This window comes from Peromyscus eremicus, chromosome 10 (genome assembly GCF_949786415.1).
Source record: "Peromyscus eremicus chromosome 10, PerEre_H2_v1, whole genome shotgun sequence".
NCBI lineage: Eukaryota > Metazoa > Chordata > Mammalia > Rodentia > Cricetidae > Peromyscus > Peromyscus eremicus.
In genome coordinates, this window is record NC_081426.1 from 88,158,598 (window position 1) to 88,165,743 (window position 7,146).

Consider the following 7,146-nt stretch of genomic DNA (forward strand, 5'->3'; position numbering starts at 1 on the left):
TCTGATTCTCTCCTTCCACCCCCCAACCCCCACCCTGGGCTTGGTTTTCTCTCATTTCCTTGTTCGACTGTCAACTGACCACACAGCTCCACCTGCCAGCTGACCACACTGCCCAGGGTTCTGCCATCACCATCTAATACCCTCAGGGGTGCATGCTTTCCTAGAACAAGCTCATCACTCAAGAGTGTGTTCCACGCTGTGTACCCACCAACAACTGCCTTAACTACCCCTCCATCTTTGCCTCCTAGACTTGCCTAAGTCAAACACTGAGTAAATATCCCTTAGGCTCATCAAATTCAACATGTCCAAAATAAATGTCAACATTTCACCCCATATATTCTGCCTTCTGTCTAGGCCCCACTCTGAAAAACAACTCCATTTCTTCCCTACCTGGAAATCACTAGAATACATTTCAAGGCTCTCCACTTCTACTACGGCCCTAGTCCTAAGGTTCAACAGCTCTTGTCTAGGATGTAAATCCTACCATTTTTGATTGATTTCTCCGCTATTTCTCCTCCAGCCTATTCTGAAAAGATCCCAATTCATTCCTCTGACAGAAGAGTGATGGTCCCAGGACGCAGAGTGGAGAGTCCAGTCCTCTGCTCAAGGTCTTCAGCGGCAGAGTTGTGCAGTGGGAAATGACATTGAGGGAGCAGATGGTGGTCACTTCAAGAATTATCCTAAAAACTGAAAATGAAGCCTGGGGGCACACCTTTCTATTTCAGGCATAAGGAAGCTAAGGGTGAAGGATAGGGAATTTCAGCCAGACCTCATCTGAAATAAATAAATGAATAAATAAAAAATGATTTTAAACATGATGCTTACACATGAGAATCTTTTTTTCCCAGTGGCCTGATCAATAATTAAATCTTTAGGATTCTAACCCAATAGTTCTTAGATTCTGTCCCATTTTTTCCTTGGTTTTCTCTCAGGTTTCCTTTGTCCACCTGTCAGCTGACGGTGTTTGCTAGGGCTCTGTTGTCACCCCTAACACATTGGGTGTGCGTGCCTTCCTAGAACAAGTTCACCAAAATGCAAGCATAACCCCTAGACCTTGCCGTGTGTCAATGTGTGTAACAGAAAGATAAGAGAGTCCGGTACTGGCCTGGTTGATTTTTCTAGAAAAAAAAAAAAAAGCCAAAATCTACTCTAGAGAAATAAACCAAAGCCGGAAGGAAGGATAATAGAGACCAGAGAATAAAGCTGAGAAGAGCTGTGTTTGAAGTTCTGAAGAAGTTCAGGAGGACAGGTACAAGCAGAGGCAGATGCTGACTGCAGGCTGGGAGATAGGTGGGCAAAAGTCTTCCACAGCTGTTGCAGTGTGAATAAATGCCATCTTCATTGACACCATCCAAGAGACTACAGTAAAAATGATAAATGTGTTTCAAATATTTTATATGTCAGACTGATAGAATATCAAGAAGGGGGAGATCCTAAGTTTAGAACAAAGAAGTCTAAGACCACCAGGGAAATATGATATGTGTGTGTGTGTGTGTGTGTGTGTGTGTGTGTGTGTGTGTACATGCCTGCAAACCTGCTTAGTATTTAGAATGCTTTTTAAAATATCATTTCTTTAAGTTGTCATAGCTAAAGTATGACTTCCAAGTGCCCTGTCCCAAGGGGAAAAAAAAAATCACTGTTCACATCTTGACAGCACAATTTAAAGGAAACACTCTGATTTCCACCTTACACCATCCATGTGATGTAAGTTGTGCCTCGGTTCTCTGTACTATAAACGTTCTTCTGTTATACACTGGAACCTGTGTTAGCTGTCTTACCTTCAGTGTGCAACTCGGCCACTCACCAGGCCTACTTGGAAATCTCAGGATGCAAGCTTTACTACCATGCCTGACCGAGGCATACCGAGTTTCCTCTATCACAACGGCTTCCACCTTCATCCGACAAAGGCCCAACAGGCCTCCCCATAACAAGGACTATTGGGGTCCAGCCCCTCGATAGCCCTATCCCCAGGTCCGGGAAGAATCTACAACCAGCTGATAATCTAATCTTTGATGATATTAAATGAATCTATGTACATGAAATCCTTTAGTTCATTCGCTTTATTTTTCTGAGTCAGATCTCTCTCTACACGGCTTCCGTTCTGTTCTCACATTCTGCTCCTCTCTGCCCCTTCTCCTCCTGTCCTCTCATAACTCTTTCTTCCCGTCTGTGTCCTCATCTTCATCCTCATTCTTCTCTATCTTGGTTCCTTTCCCTTCCTCTCCCAGAATTGGTCTCAGCCCTACCAGCAGCCTGACCCTTACCATATCATGCCAGGCTCCCAAGGTCCCCACAAGAGCAGTGATAACCAGCTTCATTTGCAACCCAAAAGGGGAGTGAATAGAGGAGGTGAGATCAGATAAGGCCTGGAATAAGTCAGAAAGGGAATTTATGTGCTCAAAATATATTCTTGGCCGGGTGGTGGTGGTGGCGGCAGCGGCGGCGGCGGCAGCAGCGGCGCACGCCTTTAATCCCAGTACTCGGGAGGCAGAGGCCGGCGGATCTCTATGAGTTCGAGGCCAGCCTGGACTACCAAGTGAGTTCCAGGAAAGGCACAAAGCTATACAGAGAAACCCTGTCTCGAAAAACCAAAATATATATATATATATATATATATATATATATATATATATATTCTTATAAGTGATTAGTCTATCATAAATGTGCTCAAACTACAATCTTACAGGTGGTTAGGTAAAAGAGTCTAAAAGTCACTAAAATAAAACTGCCTCTATTTTCCTATGCTACCATATACTGGCAGGGCCAGGTAACTCTGCTAGGAGCTAGGAAACCTGCCTCAAAGCTACATTGTACCTGGTATGCAAAAAACCCTTTTGTTCTGATTCAATTGCTCTGGAACGCCATTTGGGCTGTGAGAGAAAGTAGGGTCTGAGCTTCATTTGCACAAGAAACAAAGCTATACACCTAAGTTCACCTGTCTCCTAAGCCTAGGAGACAGTTAATGTCTCCATAAGGGTGTTTACCTTAATTCAAGAGACTCAGTGGTTGATTTGAAATGCTTTGTCCTGTCTACCTTTTGGCTTTGGATGCTAGAGAACTATATCAGATAAAATACACTGTTAGAAGTTCTTGGGGAAGGTATGAGAGCACACAAGAAATTCACAGCAGGAAAAAGCTGATATATTAAAAGCCAAATAACACCAAATACTCTTTGAGATTTGGGTTCCTCTGGAAGAATGCCTTGATTTTTCCAGGTATATCTTTACCATATTCAGCTGAATTCTTATTACATTCCTGGGGCTCATAGCATCCCCAGATGGAGAGACAGGCTTCTCAGTAAACATTGTCTTGGGTATGAGAGAAACACTTCTTTATTTGCATTCTACACCTTCAGAGAGACCAGGACAGATTGCTTCTGGACCCAGGGGCAAGAGTCTGATCAAACTGCTCCTAGAGGACCCATTCAATCAGGGGCAGCCTTCGGAGGAGTGTTTGCAGCTTATAAATCGTGGCCTGAGGAACACAACCACAGTTTGAAAGCAGTTCTAACGCTGAAGGGGCATCTCTGTAGCTCTCTATAAGGTCAAATAGACCAAGGGACCTAAACCAGACTCTGTGGAGAGTCCACACAGTTAGGAGCCACTTGGGCTGGAAGGGGACCTCATTTCTCTGTCAGGAAGGACAAACTTTTGCTACAAGAAACAGCCTGCCTTATTTAGCAGAACAATTTAGAAAATTTATTAGCTCACATCTCGAAAAGCAGTGATGAAGTTCAGGCTCATCTCTCTTCATCTCTCTGTCCATGTGTCTACTCTATGTAAACGGGGGCAGTTTCAGATTTAACATCATAAACTTATCATGAAGAGCAGGCATCTATCTTGTGGATCTCTTAGAGTCAAAGCAATGATTCTACCCCAAGTTCCCAGCAAGCATCTGTGAAAATGACCCATAACTGTCCTTCCAGCAACTGGTCTAAAGGGGACTGGGTCACTGTTGTGTTTCTCAGAAGCACGGGGAAAGAGGGGTTGGGGGAGAGGGGAGTTATCTTTCCCTGGAGCTCAAGGGCTGTGTCACAAATGTTGAATCCTACATCTTGAAAGATGATGCTTCCAGGGAAGGAGCAGATAGGATTTGAGGAGAAATGGCAGTGTCTGAATTTCCCACAGCAGCTCTGTGCTCTCCGGCCTTATCTTCGGTCCATCCATATTTTGAAGGCCAGAAAAAAAGGCAGTAACCACAGCAACAAGGGCAGCCTTGAAATTGGGAGTGAGCACCAGGCTGTGGACCTGGCTTATGTAGTTTAAATAGAATTGGAAAGCCTTGGACCCATTTCATCTTCTCCAGGAATATGCTCAACTGTCAATTCTATATTCTGACAGAGTCCTTTAAAAGCTCTGTTCAATGCTTTGGAGTTGAGGATTCTGAGTGATACCAGTAATGAATTCATATCTCTACAATGCCTATCTTTTCTCTCCATTGTCATTAAATGGAAAATTCAGCTATTCAATATGATGATCATTTCCAGCCTTTGATAAGATTTTTCCATTTTCTTTTTTTTTTAATGCTTCTAAATTGTAATAAAGCTTTAAAGACTAAGGTATCCACAGCTTCATTCATCTGTCTCTCAAGTATAATGAATGTATACAGGCAAAGAAGAAAAGGGATACAGGATTTGGTGTAATCCTATAACCTCGCTCATTTCCTTGTGGAAGGTTGAATAATTCCAGAGGAACATCACATAATACCGGTGAGTTATTGTCTCATCGGCACTAAAGAAATATTCGACACAATGCGCATGTATAAACCACAAAATGACAACAGCTCACATGCAAAGCATCATTAGGAACCAGTGCAATCAGAAGCTGCGTGTACGTCTGGATGCATGCACACACGTCACAGAATACTGGAAACACTCCTCAGGAAACAGAACACTAATATTACAAAGTGAAAAGACGGAAAACGTACTACATTCTTCTGTCACACAGAACAAGAAATCATCTCTTTTTTTTTTAACTATGTAAGTCCAAATGCTGACAACATACTACAGTGGTCGCCAGAGGTCTTTCTGTGAAACTTCGTTTCACACCTCTGCCATTTTCACAGCCATTTTCACTTTAGTACAACTGTTTTTTTTTTTTTTAAGGAGAATGAATACTTTCTATGTTTTTAAAACATTTTATTACGAAGCATTTTAAGCCAGTAGAAACATAGGCAGGAATATCTTAAACTCCTACATACTGGCTCCCACAACTGACAACTTGTGGCCGGTGTTGTCATATTTACAACCCTATACTGCCCTCTCTTTGTTATTTTGAAGGTAATCAAGACATGTATTTCATCTACATACATTCCAGCATTTCTCTAAAGAATAGGACTTATACGTATAATTATTTCTAAATAATATATTAAACATCTAGTCAGTCTTTACATTTCTACTTTTTTTTTAGACAGCATCTCAGTCCTCTGCCTAGCCTGGCCTTGGATTTGTAGCATTCTTCCTACCTCAGCCTTCCCAGCACTGAGCATGCAAATGTGAACCACCCCGCATGGCTTGTTTTCTACACATTTTGCTTGTTTCCAAATTCCTTTGCCTCCCAAAATATCACACCCTCAATCTTCTAGGTTTGGTAAGGCAGGGAGAATAAATCATCGTGATGATTTAGTGCTATGCTGTCTGACAGCGCTTGGCAAGGACAGTGCAATTGACAGGTAATATAACATAACATCATATGATACAGATGATGATAATTGTAAACATAATGAGATGATAAAGACAATGGGCTCTGCCTACTAAGTAAAAGAGCTTCATGAAAATGGTGTCTTCACAATAATAGAATAGAAAGTAAGCTCTTGAATGACATTTTCTAGGATGAAGAAGAAAAAATGCAGGAAACCTTATTGCATATCAAGCCCCCTGACACTCAGGGAAACACTCTTTCAATTTTAACATTTGGTTCAAATGTGGACACAACTAAAATCAATGTCATTCAACCCCAGACCAGAACTAATTTCCAAGTGGGGTGTTGCACAGTCTCAATGCGCGATTTCCCCATAGACTCATCTGTCTGAACACTGGTCCCCAGACACTGACACCGTTTTGAGAAGTGGAAACTAGACGGAGGAAGTAGGTTGATGGGACAGGAATGGAGGTTTACAGCCCAGTTCCACTCCTGTTCGGTCTCTGCTTCCTGACAGTCGATATGATGCCACATACTCTCGCCACCATGGAGCTGCCTGCCACTGTGACTTTCTTACCCCAATGGACTATGTCCCTGATTTGTAAGCCTGACAAAATCTTTCCTTCCTTACATTTTCTCCCATCAGGTATTTGATCACAGCGACAGGAAAAGTAAATAACACAGAAAGCTGGTGACAGAACTGGTCTGCAGAAAGAGTGTTGATAGGTCGGAGCTGTGATCTAGAGGGGTCCTAAAATGATATTAAAAGACCAGAATGCCAACACAAATGTTTACAGTAGAGCCAGGTAAGGCCTTCTGGGAACAGGGATAGAGGCCATTTGTGTAATTGACTGGCAAAGAATGTGGCTATGTCTGCCCAAGTCCTGAGAACATGAGCTGAGCTAAATCCACTAAGCTGTTTGGCAGAGAAAATTTCAAGACGGAATAATACCCAGGTTCTATGGTGATTATTACTTCCATCCAGACTTGCAGAAAGCCAAATCTGAAAGATACAAAAAACTCAAGGTTTGGAGAGAAAGGGAGGTTACAGCCAGCCAACGTTGAGAACGGGCAAATGAGGTGGCTATAACTGTTGGCAAGATTAGCATCATCAAGGAGAACACTCAGACTTCATAGTGGGATGATGAAGAAATACCCTGAGGATAAGACTCTGCCCATGGAGGTGTCCAAGGTGGAACAATGCAAATTCATTTGAAAAGTGATTGCTTATACAGGGGGCCTCCATGGTGCCTTCCTCCAATAGGGACACTGATGAGAATATTTTCAAAGGTTCAACTAAAAGGAGCACAGAGGTAGGGTATCTGTAGTCAGAGGGGGCAGAGCTTTATCTCAAGACAGCAGTAGAACTTGGCATCATCCCTCTGGTACTAGTTTTGTGATCATGAAAAATGCAAGAGTAAGAGTGGGGGAGTCTTAGAGGCTTGAACCAAGTTTCAAGAAAGCTTCTGAAGCTAAATTGGGTTCCCTGGATTGATTTCTAGAGCGG